Source organism: Jaculus jaculus, chromosome 6 (assembly GCF_020740685.1).
Source record: "Jaculus jaculus isolate mJacJac1 chromosome 6, mJacJac1.mat.Y.cur, whole genome shotgun sequence".
In the NCBI taxonomy this organism is placed as follows: Eukaryota; Metazoa; Chordata; class Mammalia; order Rodentia; family Dipodidae; genus Jaculus; species Jaculus jaculus.
In genome coordinates, this window is record NC_059107.1 from 17,143,516 (window position 1) to 17,156,373 (window position 12,858).

Below are 12,858 nucleotides of genomic sequence, written 5' to 3' on the forward strand. Positions count from 1 at the left end.
TCCTTGGACCACTTTCTCCACATTTCCCTTAGCCTGTATAATCACTGTCCTCTGTGTCCCTCTTGAGTTTTACTATCGTAGCTTTCATATATAAACAAGCACATGAGCATTTGACCTTTCATGCCACGTTTATTTTTCTTAGCAAAATATCTAAAAATTTCATCCATGTTGTAACAAATACAATTCTTTTCTTTTGAAAGGCAGGACAGTGTTCCATGGCGTGCTCTCTCTATCTCTCTATCTCTGAGTGTGTGTGTGTGTGTGTATCAAATTTTCTTTTATCCACTTATCTGTGGACAGACACTTAGGTTTCATAACTTGTCTAAAGTGTAAAGACTCAGGAAGAGTAGATAACTCTTCGCTCTCTTGATTTCAAGCCTTTTTGGAAAAATACCTGGAACTGAGGTTGCTGGACCACATGACAATTTTTTTGAGGTGTCTTCATTTAGTTTTCCATAATGGCTGTACTAATTTATACTTCTCACAGCAGAATATGGAAGCTCCTTTTTTTCTCCACAAGCTTGTCTATATATTATCCTAAGATTATGTCTATAATGCATGCCAGATTTGCTCTTCTGATTGGATCCTTTCTTTCCAGGGTGTTCCATTATCCAGGAAGCCTGGTCAGGGGGTGTCTTTGGTATATATTCTTTATCACATGAAGCCAGCTTTGCCTGGGGCAAGTCAGCAATATGAGGCTTTAATGCTTGGCCAGGTCCCAAAAGTCCTTGGATCTGCTACTCTAGCAGAAGTCCACATGGAGAAATTTCTCCCTTAGAGAAAAATCTGTAGATGGCTCTAAACACTTGTCAACATATGGATGACCAGAGCAATGTGGGGGGACACAATATCAGAGACACAAACACTGTTCTCTTAATTTTTTTGGTCTGACATGATAAGGCTGTTAGATTGGAAATTAGAAAAACTGAAGGTGTATTGATGCTTTTGTTATTTGCTGAGGAGTACTGTTGTTCTGACACACACACATGGCTTGAACCCTCTAGGGTACAGGTCGGTGGCTCCCCAAGATCATCATAAGGACTGCTATGAGCTACTCTGATAGTCAAGAAGCGGCTTTGAAAAATAAAAACAATCTTGGTCCTAAGACTCAGAGATTTTGAAAAGCAGCTGTGGTCCTGAATGGGTTTGTGAGATACAAGGTCACAGCCTGGGCACCCAGGAGGTGCTTCACACCTAACCTGAGCTGGCTTCCTGGATAACAGCATACCCAGGAGGGAAGGAACAGTGCAGAAGAGCAAGTCTACCACACAAACCCACAGGAAGGGCATGTATTGCAAACACAACCTCATGATAATATCTAGGCATGCTCACGGAAAAATAGGAACATTTATATTCTTTTGGGAGAAGCATAAATTAAGTACAGCCATTATAGAAAACCACACACAGTTTCCCCAAAAAGCTAAGATACTTTATGAAGATATTGTAATCACTTATCAAAAGCATAGAGGTGTCAAACCTTGACAGTACAAAAACAGTAGCACAGGTGGCAAGTCAGGGACCTAACCATGAACATGTTTCAAAAGCACATCATGTGGTGCTAACCCTTAGCTGCATTTGGGTACCTCTAAGTGAGGTAGTTTCTGGGATTGCTTCTAGTTTTATTAAAACAATACTACTGTGGCTGGAGAACTGACTCAGTGGTTAAGGCACTTGCCTGCAAAGCCTGACTACCCAGGTTCAATTGCCCAGTACCCATATGAAGCCAGATGCACAGAGTGGCACATGCATCTGGAGTTCGTTTGCAGTGGTCACAAGCCCTGGTATACCCATTCTCTTTCTTTCTTTTGTCTTCCTCTCTCTCTCTCTGTCTTGTCTCTCTCTCTGCTTACAAATAAATAAATAATTTTAAAATGATGCTGCCATGACTAATGAGAACACTGCTTATTCAACACAATGCTTGTATTACTATCTGTTAGGTACAATAGCAGCTCTCCCCAGAAGAATTACAGAGTGGGAGTGATTAATATTATTTTCAGCATCAGATGGCTAGAAAGTGACATCTAGACCTCAAGCCCCCTTGCTCTTAGAATTCTGCTACTGTTTACCTTTCAGCAGTTAGTGCTGAGTTCTGGATGAGAATGCTTTAGGATGCTCTTGGAAGATGGATTAGTGGCTAGAAGTGCTTGCTTGAATGGGTTGCCTGCCTGAGATCAGTTCCCTAGCCACCCACGAAAGCCAAAAGGGGTACAAGAGTCTGATGTTCCTTTGCGGAGGTGCGAAGCCTGTGTGTGTGTGTGTGTGTGTGTGTGTGTGTGTGTGTGTGTGTGTGTGTGTATGCATGCGCAATGGCAGAATCAATGTAGTTATAAGCATGGGATTTCCGTTAACAAATAAAGGCTTCTTCACAAAATCCAGTATGATGGCTTGGAAGGCTTTTGTGCAATTTGCCATTGTAAAGACTCATGGGAGATTTTTCTGGTATAATTTCATAGATATGTTTCCTATTCTTTTTATTTGAAGGGTTAATGGCCCACTGAACTCTGTGGATCATAAAACTTCCTGGACCATAGTATGATAAGGGATGTCTGTTTCAAATCAAGCTCATAACTCAAAGGTCCAGCCTCAAGAGCTATCAGGCCACCTGGACAGGTTATTAGCAAACAAAAGAAAAGGCCATAAGTTCCCTTCTATTCTTCTTCACTTCCAAAGACCCCCATCCCTATCCACAAGCCCTTTAGAAATCTCCAGTCTTGGGCTGGAGAGATGGCTTAGTAGTTAAGGCATTTTCCTGCAAAGCCAAAGGACCCAGGTTCAACTCCCCATTTAAGCAAAAAGTGGCTCGGGTGTCTGGAGTTTGTTTGCAGTGGCTGGAGGCCCTGATGTACCCATGTTTACCTGCCTTTTTATCTCTCCTTCTCTCTCTCAAATAAATTAAAAAAATATTTTAAAAAACCTCCGGTCTCCTCCATTCAAAGGCAGCAGCAGTTTAATCCCAGGAGAGCTGCTGTCCCTCTGATAGAAACATTCTGTGCTGGTTTTTCCTTCCTGTCTTAAATTTCTCACGTCGCTCTAGTCAGTCCTAAATTCTAGCATCATTCACATACAGATTTGCTGTTTAGTGTTTTCCTCTGCAGGTAGGAAAACACGGCAGATTTTCCTGAGGGCTTTAATTGCAGATGATATTTTCTTCTGCTGTGGCTCATTAGAAATCTTTCCAGTGTTACCCCAGGAAGTACACACAAAGTCAGTGACAATGGTCTTTGGTTCTGCCTTATAGGAAGAGAACCTAGAGGTATTAGCGACATAATGACGGCTAATGAGAACTAAATGCTTGTCAGGTGGGGCTGGCTGTGCAAACATCCTCTAAACATTATCCTACGTCCCTTGGAGAAGCAGCTCCCGTCCAGGTATACGATAGGAAAACAGACGTCCAGAGTTCCTTCTGTCCTAATTCCTCCATCACATTGCTGAGTGGTTTCGGGCACATCGCATAACCTTGTCAGGATACTCAGAATTTTTACAAGTGGAACACGAGTTAAAAATACATCGGGTCCCCTCCCTTCATACTGCGAGGCTCAAAGGAGATACCTTATCTGAAAGCTGTATAAAAAAGATGATGTCTTTTGCCAAGATCTTTCTCTGTGATCTGTGTCGCTCCTCTTCAGCACAGTCCCAGATCATGTGTGTGTTTGTGAGGTGGCTGTGTCCTGCAGGCAGAGGAGAGGTGATCCGCAAAGGAAGGGCTTTCTGCTTTAAATTCGTCCTTCTAGGTTTGGAATCAGAGTACAAACCTCTCCTCTCCTGATTTGCTGAGGGGCCTGTTTTGCAAGCAACACAGAGACCTACGCTGGGGACCAGCAGTTTTTGGCTTTGTCCAAGTGTTGAGGTCAAACCCTCTCTGCTTTCTGCAGGGAACCTCTCTTCCCTGTTTCGTTTTGACTCTTAGGCAACGATGTCTTAGGGTTGCACAGCCACTCCCTCTCTGGCTGGTCATTGTGAGTAGTGAATCAAGCTAGCAAACCTGCTGGGGGCATTCCAGTTACTGCCTGCATTACTGGTCCTGGGATCCACCAGGCACCTGGAGAGCTTCTGATGAACCCTGTGAAGACGTAACTCAAGTTTGTTAGACTCTGACCACAGCTCCTCCCATAATCTGCCACAACTCTGCAGAAGTCACCAGGCCATGGCTGCTCATCAGCCTAAATGCCGGGCTCCATTCTGGCCTGTCTTCCCAGGCTGTGCCTGCATACACACAGCCAAGTTCAGCTATTTCTAGAGATCCCTCATCTGCCATAAGCAGAGCTACGTGAGCTTGATGCAGGGACTTTTAAAAAAACGTTTCATTCATTTATTTGTAAGGAGAGAGAGAGAGAGAGATTAAGAGAGAGAGAGAGAATGGGCACACCAAAGCCTGTAGCCACTGCAAATGAACTCTAGACACATGCACCACCATGTGCATCTGGCTTATGTGGGTACTGGGGAATTTAACTGAGGCCCTTAGGCTTTGCAGGCAAGCGCCTTAACTGCTGAGCCATCTCTCCAGCTCCTTGATTTTATCTCTTGATGGTTTTCCCTTAGACATAGTCAGGGGATCCCTTGTTGAACAAGGTTTTTGGAATGTCAGCCTTTAGGCATGGCATGGCTATTTCCCTCTTGAACCGTTAACAGCTGTGATTACCCAAAGGAAATCTGCACAAGATTGGGCCCATTAACTTTGTGTCATGCAATGCAGTAGGGGAAGAGCTCAAAAGACCATGCACTAACTCAAGGAGATACATACATATATATATATATATATATATATATATATGTGTGTGTGTGTGTGTGTGTGTGTGTGTGTGTGTGTGTGTGTGTATGTATGTATATACCATTAATGTTCCTCAGGGAGATGGCTCACAAAGTGGTGGCCCCTCTCCAAGGATTTACGACAGTTAGCAGTGGCTGGGCAAGACTGAGATTTATTTTTATTCAATGCTGATGCTTCTGTAAGTAACCCAAATTGAATTCATCAGTTCACCAAAGTACAGTTGGGTGGGATCATTGTCTTTGTCACTGACGTCCTATCTGTGCTGAGTGGACTTTTACTCATGTCTCCTCAGAAAAAGTTCACACAACAGTAATAATTATACTTCTATAAACATAACCAAAGGGATAACCACATATGTGGAGAAAAAGCTCTGTGCACAAGAATACCTTGTTTTAGGGCTGGAAAGATAGCGTGGCAGTTAAGGTGCTTGCCTGCAAAGCGAAAGGACCCATGTTTGATTCCCCAGGACCCATGTAAGCCAGACAGACAAGGGGACACATGCATCTGGAGTTTGTTTGCAGTGGCTGGAGACACTAGTCTGCCTATTTTTTTTTCTCTCTCTCTCATATCTGCCTCTTTATCTCTTTCTTGAATAAATAAATAAAAATAAAAATAAATTATAAAAAGGATACCTTGTTATAATTTAAAGTGATGAAAATATAACTACAAATGATTGATATTGCCTAATAAGGGACTAAATAGATTGCCATTAGTGTCTGAGATGCAATACTAGTCAACCACAAAGAATGATATAGACACAGCAAGCATACACACACACACACACACAGCAAAAAGAGATGGTTGAGTTTAAAACCAGTTAAAAATAATTTGTACATATCACTATATTTAGATACATACATATGTTTACATATGTAATCTATTATACAACCCCTGTGTCCTGGTCACCGCTTATCCCTAGTAATCAAATATAGTTAGAACAAGTTCATATTTCACCTTGCCTCGGGACTGCATATATACTATTGATGGGGGCTTCAAGGCTCAATTCAGGGGTTGTCATGGATATTTGAAGTAGATCAATGAGTGATTTGAGGGATAGTAAAGTCTCTATGTATCAAATTGTTTTATGTTAATTACCCAAATATGTGCCCAGCTCACATCTGTCATTAAAAACTAAATGGAGGTCTGGAGAGATGGCTTAATAGTTAAAGCTCTTGCCTGCAAAGCCAAAGGACTCAGGTTTTATTCCCCAGGACCCACTTGAGTCAGATGCACAATGTGGTACATGCATCTGGCGTTCATTTACAACAGCTGAAGGCCCTGGGGTGCCCTTTCTCTCTCTCTAATTACCTGTTTTTCTCTCTCATATGAATAAAATAAAATAAAATTTAAACAAACACTACATGGTGACACTTCAAGGTAATGTTGTTTTCTTGGGCTACGTGAATCAACTGTGTACATTTGAATGGGGACAGTCAATGCCACAGAAGAGTAAATTTGAGTCATGGTAATAAAATTAGCTCCTACAGGTAAATTTCTGGTATTAACTGAAGTTTTTTTTTTTTTAAGTGATTTAATTTTAAAAAAAAATTATTTTAGAGAGAGAGAGAATTGGCATGCCAGGGCCTCAGCCACTGCAATCCAACTTTGGACACTTGTGCCACCCAGTGGGCACGTGTGACTTTGTGCTTGCCTTACCTTCATGCATCTGGCTTATGTGGGATCTGGAGGGCCAAATGTGGGTCTTTAGGCTTTGCAGGCAAATGCCTTAACTGCTAAGCCATGTCTCCAGCCTCCAGCTGAAGTTCTTTAGCACACCCTTCTCTCAAAAAGCAGGGAAGGAAACGCTGCTAGTTACCATTATCTTTCCTGCAGACTCTTCTTCAGACAGGTGGGATGTTCTACTAGGCACACAGGGTCTGTGGAGATGTGCATGTCTTTGTGAAGAGCCCAGACAAATTAGAAAGTCAAATTAGCGATGCATATTGAATATTGCTTTGTAGTTTTTTTTTTTTTACATTAGCTGCAATGCTAACTCTTTGAAGGGGAGTTTATAGTTATGCAAATAGGAGACACCATCTGCATATGGTGTAATGATAATGATTCGGGTTTATATCTAGAGTCAAAAGTATTTCTAAGTTGTTTTCTTAGTTTTACCCATGACTTGAAGAGAGCTTAGCCAAGCCTGGTACTGACTTACTAGACATGAAGGAGTAGATGGGATCTAGGATGTCAAGAACCTGCATAAGCTTTGGTTTTGAAGGAATTGATGCTGAGATTTGCACAGCATTATCTTCTACCCCTCACAGCTGATGGCCTTCACAGTAAATACCCTTCCTTTCTCCTTTCTCATAAGATATTAATTTTGTTCAGATTTCTAGTTTGTTCTGTGGGAGTGACCATGTGCTTCAGATAATTTGGGCCCCAGTCTTACAGCCAGGAATTGTAATGACTGGCTTAAGCCAATCACAATGGTTCCATATTCTCGGTCATAAAGTCTGTGACATACTCTGGCAAATAAACATGAGACATTTGCTAGGAACCTTCTGGAAGAGTGAGTCAAGAAAGCGACTTGGAAAACAAAGACATTCCTCTGAAAATGTTGGAACCCATGTCTTGGTGACATTATTAATCTACTCCATTAGATTCATGAATTTGCCATACCTTAGGATTTCTTGTAGCTGAAAACACGCCTAAGAGCTGTGCACCTCAGAAGAACATATACACTACAGCAAAACCTTCCTCCAGCCCACATGACATCTGACTTATCACTGAGGTCCGTTGATAGTTCCTTAAATGGACTTGAGGAAGGAATTACAATGTAGCAAAGATCACCTTGGCACCACAGAGAAGCCCTTATCATATGACCAGCAAATTATAAGAATAACTACTTACTTGCCACACTCTTGCTTTCATTGGAACAAGTGCCAACAAGCCAGTCTTGATTTTCCTGTCACTGCAAGCCTGAAAAACACAGGAGAGAAAATAAATACCAAATGTGCCATCTCTCTTGGCATTGGGTAGTAATTAAGTGTTTTCCCCTTTTCATTCCAGCTTCACATAAACTCCATCAGCAGGCTGGCCATTTCCCAAGAAGATGTTTCAATAGGCATGGTTTATGCTGGCCAGGGAATCAGGTCTACTATTTTATCTGCCAGTATCCAGAATACAAATCATGTTCCCCTGGACCCCAATCTATGTGCCAGGCTGCTTCATGGAATGTATACTGGCCCAGTCTCTCAGTTCATTTCATCTTTGCCACATGGATTGGCTCAGGATGGGCATGAAGCTTGATTCAGGTTAATGAAAGTCAGACCTGAACCTTATGTTGAAAATGTAGGAGAAAAGAAAAGCCCCTTTTCTATTGCTCTGGGCTTGGTGAGGACACATTATTTCCAGCAGCCAGCAGGGAGTAAGGGAAGGAGGGTGTGGGGAGAGGGAAGGAAGGAAGGGTGTATGTGCATGTAAATCAAGACTACAGTTATTTTTAAATTTTTTTTGTTTATTTTTATTTATTTACTTGAGAATGACAAACAGAGAAAGAGGCAGAGAGAGAGAATGGGTACACTATGGCCTCTAGCCACTGCAAATGAACTCCATATGTGTACACCCTTTGTGCATCTGGCTAATGTGGGTCCTGGGGAATTGAGCCTCGAACCATGGTCCTTAGGCTTCACAGGCAAGTGCTTAACTGCTAAGCCATTTCTCCAGCCCAAGGCTACAGTTTTGAAGGAAAGGTGCCTGTCTAAAAGTTTTTAGGCCCTTGGATTCAGCCATGACTGAAATTTTTCTGAATATGAGTGTTGTAATCAGGTTCATATTGCTGGCATTAAACACCTGACCAAAAGCTGCTTGTGGGGCTGGGGGAAGGTTTATTTTGGCTGACAGACTTGAGGGGAAGCTCCATGATGGCAGGGGAAAATAATGGCATGAGCACAGGGTGGGTATCACATCCTGGCCAACATTAGGTGGACATCAACAACAGGAAGGTGTATCAAACACTGGTAAGAGAGAGTTGGCTATACCACCCGATGCTGGTGCCCAGCAATATACTGCCACTAGGAGGCTTTAATTCCCAAATTGCCATCAGCTGGGGACCTAGCATGCAGGACACCTAAGTTTATGGGGGGGGGGGGCATCTGAATCACACCACCACAGTGAGCAGTGTATATCCTTTCTGATTGCTTGAGCCGGTTGTTTTTTTTATTTAATCTTTTGCTTAAATCATTTTGGTTTTTCTTTTTTCCCCATCAAGAATTATCGTGTATACAGGGAGACAGGGCAGGAATCGTAATTCTCACTTTACTGTGCTGTGACACTCAGAGAGGTTCCAGTGAGGAGCCCCAGGACGCCTGTTCTGTTTTATTCTCATTTGCTGATTGATTACAGTAAATGGGATGGCTGGAACTGTTGTTGATATCTTTACTGACTTTAAACATCTCTGCTTTGGAGAAAATAGAATAGTCTTCCACAGGACTACTAAGGGAGCTTCTCTATAATTCTAACAGTGTAGACTGCATGCACACACATATGTGTATACACACACACACAATGCTACATTAGATACTTCAGATTCAAACTGATCATTTTCTGGAATGATCTGTCCAGCTGGAGCCATCTCTCCCCAGGGCACTGTGGGCCTAAATCTAAGGACTATCTGTCTTCATTTCCTCAGTCTCGTCTCCCTAATCTAGTCCTCTCTATGACACACCTCTCACTGCTGGCCTGTGACTAGACAGATCACAAGCAACCCTTGGTCTGGCTGACTGACCCTCCCATAGCCAGTCTATTCCAGATGAGTCACTAAACAGAAGTCACAAAGAAGTCCCTAGTCTCAGCCTTGCATCTTGATGGGTTTGATTCATACATTTAATTTTAATTTTTTTGTTGTTTTTTCGAAGTAGGTCTAGATAAGGCTGACCTGGAATTTACTATGCTGCCTCAGGGTGGTCTTGAACTCACAGTGATCCTTCTACCTCTGCCTCCTGAGTGCTGGGATTAAAGGCTTGTGCCATCACACCTGGATGATTCATATTTTTAAAATATTTTTATTTATTTGCAAGCTGAGAGAGACAGAGAGAGAATGGGTGTACCAGGGTCTCCATCTGCTGCAAATGAACTCCAGATGCATGTGCTACTTTGTGTATCTGGCTTTATGTGGGGAACTGAACCTGGGTTATTAGGTTTTGCAGCCAAGTGTCTTAACTGTTGACCCAGCTTTCTAGCCCTGATTCATTTATTATTTTAGTTTTATTTATTGATATTTTTTTATTTGAGAGAGAGAGAGAGAGAGAATTGGTATGCTAGGACCTCAGCCACTGTAATCACACTCCAGATGCTTGTACCACCTTGTGGGCATGTGCAACCTTGCGCTTGCCTCATCTTTTGTGCATCTGGCTTACGTGGGATCTGGACAGTTGAACATGGGTCCTTTGGCTTTGCGGGCAAGCACCTTAACAACTAAGTAATCTCTCCAGCCCCTGACTCATATATTTTTTTTAAAAAAATTTAATTTATTTACAAATGGGGAGAGGAAGAGGAGGGAAAGAGGCGGGAGAAAGCCTGTACCAAGGCCTTGAGCCACTGCATACAAATACCAGATACATGAGCCACATTGTGCATCTTTCTTTCTGTGGGTACCAGGGAATCAAACCTGCGTAATTAGGGCAAGAACTTTAACTGCTAAGCCATCTCACCAGTCTTTGATTCATGTTTTATAATTGAAATATTTCTTATTGAAGTTGTCAATAAAAAATGTTTAAAAAAACTTTGAAAAGTTCACAAAGGTTCATTAAATATGTTTTGGTTATGAACCTGTACGGTGTCTTGCAGAGGGCAGAGCCAGACCCAAACTGTGCCATATCTGGATGCCTGTAGCCAAGGATGGCTACACATGTGGTCTGACACAAAATTATAACCTTACTTCCAACACTGAGACACTTTTCCAATCTTTTCCTAACTCAGTTGTTTGCTTCTTGAGTATTAACCATGTAGATGGTGACATCATTTCACAAGATCAAAAGGTTGGACACAGCTTATAGGAAATCTATGTGGTATCATCAACCAGGCAATGGATGAGACCTAGGAAGATTTGGTCACTTTGTGATCTTTTAGATCATATCGCTCAAGTGAGGACATAATGCTGGATCACAAGATCCTTCCATCTCTCCAACTATCCATTCATCTCTCCTTCCCTTCCTCTTCCCTCCCTCCATCCACCACTCCTTCCATTGGTCACATCCATTCAATAGGTAGACCTTTTTTCTTTTATCAGCTGTAGAATCTAAAAGGAATTCTTCAGCCACTCATTAGCTTTGAGAGTTCTCAAGACTATTTAACAGCAGTCAACAATGGTCTCTAATTCCTGATGACCTTGATAGGATATGTGCTTTAATTCATTCTTCACTCAGCAAGTGCAGGACTTACTTACAGCCCACCCCCAGCTTTTCTCACTATGTCCTTGCCTCCTTTCATGGGTGTTTTCTCTAGCTGCCCTCCAGTGAAATGACACCTGGAAACTCTCCTTCCTTGAGTAGAGGATGGTCCATCTGAGTGTCAGAGATAATTTGGAGTTCTCCAGTAAACCTTAAAGCATTGTTCCTCCTTCCCACTTGGCTAAGCGTAGAAGCATCAAGATGCCTAGGCTTTTGTGAATGTGTCCTACTACATGGTTAAACCTGAAAAGGCAACAGCCTGGCTTTGAAAGTAGCAGAATATTTTTCCATTGGGGTTGCTAGCAGATTCTCTAAGTAATTTGCAATTCAAGTGTCTCTTTGTTTTGTATGAAAATTTGCTGCTATTTGGAAAGTGGGGAAGAGCTAAATTGCATCCTGCTGGTTTTACTTTGACTGTATCAAAAAAGAAACTGTTAATCTGGCTCCATAATTAACTTTCCTGTTCTAAAAAGGCCCTAGGAGAGAGTCCAGAGAGTGGCTGTCAACTCCCTGTGTCTCAGCTCAATGTCGCCTTTCACTATGATGTCCTGAAAGGAAAGTGATCCCAGGTGAGCTGGTCTTGATTCTCTGTCTCTGATCTTTCTTCTCATTTATTCCCATCCAACTAATATTCAGTGAGCTCCTACCCTAGCTAAGGCACTGTGCTGACCAGCCAGGGGTATAAAATGATGAATCCCTATGGAGCTGCCAGAGTAGATAATTATCCTTCCCTTTCCCCCTCACTCCAAAAGATGAAAAGTTCCTGTCTTTCCAGATACCATGGGAGGACAGGTGTGTGAGATACACAAAATCTACTTAATCAACATAAAAGAATCCTAAAGTGAAGAGGGAACTTAAGACTTGGACCAATAGAGTTGGCTTCATTAGAAAAATGGCACTTGGCTTGATTTCTATTGTATGTGCAGTTATAGACACGTAGACCATGCCCACAATGCTGTAGGGAGAGGGCAACTAACACAAGCAGAGGTGAGTGTGGAGAATTAGTGCAAGGGCTCTTTTGGCAGGAGCAGAAGGTTTGCACTAACATTAGGAGCTGACTAGTTTGAGTAAAGCTAGGAGCTTCGCTAAGCCCTCTCTGCCTATTGTCTCAATGAAACCTTATAAAGTCAAGTAGTAGTCACTAGCTACAAGGCACAGACAGCAGACAGACGGACTCAAATCCAGTACTAGGGCAAATAGATGTAGTACAGAATACATGAGAAGGTTGAGAACTGGATCTGTATATGATTTCAAAGTACAAGATTTAATTACAAGGTTTTTTTTTCCCGTTAATGTGGGTGTGCTAAAGGAATACCTGGATATCAGCCAGTCAATCCATTCTCTCTCTCTTTCACATACACATGTACACGTACATATACATATATACACATATGTATATGTGTGTGTGTGTCTCAGTGAGAAAGCAAAAGGACAGATACAGCTCCTGTCTCTTTTGAAGCTGACGTTCCAGTCATATTACATTGAAATGATGGATTTTTCCAGAGGAGAGGGATATTGACTAGGCGGCTTTTCCATCTTCCACCCAGATAATTTGGAGGCTATCTCACCTTATTTTCTTTAAGAGGTATTTTTGATCTCTTTGTTGTCTCGTCTGTTTTCTTTGAGGTTGAAGAGGAGATATATGCCTATGCTATATCTGCCCATCTCCTCATCCTATTGTCAACTCTACCCAGAAGA

At 42.1% G+C, this 12,858-nt stretch overlaps 1 protein-coding gene across 2 annotated transcripts in view; it reads right to left on the reverse strand.

Annotated features, from left to right (window-relative positions):
- The window catches only part of Atp10b (ATPase phospholipid transporting 10B (putative)), a 227,472-nt gene that overhangs the window by 171,595 nt on the left and 43,019 nt on the right, over positions 1 to 12,858 (reverse strand). For both annotated transcript variants that reach the window (XM_004661052.2, XM_045151428.1), the window contains exon 2: positions 7,622 to 7,690. The gene's annotated coding sequence lies outside the window, so the exon portion shown is untranslated. The remainder of the gene's footprint in view (positions 1 to 7,621; positions 7,691 to 12,858) is intronic.